Consider the following 881-nt stretch of genomic DNA (forward strand, 5'->3'; position numbering starts at 1 on the left):
ACGTATACACTTCGATCGCTTTATCTATGGGGAGTCCCATATGCTTCGGGGTCTGGCTTTTTTTTTTTCTTCCTCAGAATCGTTTGTGAGTCATCCACATTGTTGTGTGTAGTTGTACATTATTCATCGCTGTTGCTGTCGCTCTACCGTGTGAATATAACACAATTTATGGATCTGTTCTACGGTTGATGGGTACTTTGGGTAGTTTCCAATTTTCAGTTATTACAGTGTTGCTATAACAGAAATGCGATTATGTAAGGTATGCATCTGGGAGGGAAATTGCGAGGTCATAGGACGTAAACAGATTTCCGAGGTAACTGCCTGGTTTGCATCCCCGCCAGCAACGAACGAGAGTTCCAGTCGCTCCACCTCTTCCTCAACGCTTGATACTGTCAGATTTTCCCATTTTAACGGCTCTGGAGGCTTCAGCGCACCCTTTATTTCTAAATCCCTTCAGCAGCCCCATGAGATGGGTCTTATGATCTCTGCGTTACAGACAGGACACCCCGGCTCTGAGGGGTGAAGTAATTGGTCCGAAGCCACCTACACCCTGGTGAGAGTGAAGGGTTGTTTGACCTCAGCCCATTATATCATCCGTTTCTGTTTGTCAAGCCACCTCCTTCAGCTTTGTCCCCCTGGGTTCCCAGCAGCCTCATCCTATGGATTATAGCCAATTTGCTTGTGGGGGTGACACTGGATGAGTGCCCTGGCATGGGTCAGGCAGCGAGCGGGAGGCTCTGGTCCCAGGGTCCTGCCCAGCTCTCCAGGGCACTCCGACAGCTGTTAGCACGCGGGGGTCAGGGGGCAGGGTCGGGAGTGTGCCAAGCGAGGAGAGGGAGACAGCCCGGGGCGAGGTAGGGGGTTTGAGGACGGAGACCGAG

The sequence above is a fragment of the Pteropus vampyrus genome, unplaced genomic scaffold, assembly GCF_000151845.1.
Source record: "Pteropus vampyrus isolate Shadow unplaced genomic scaffold, Pvam_2.0 Scaffold398, whole genome shotgun sequence".
Classification (NCBI taxonomy): domain Eukaryota; kingdom Metazoa; phylum Chordata; class Mammalia; order Chiroptera; family Pteropodidae; genus Pteropus; species Pteropus vampyrus.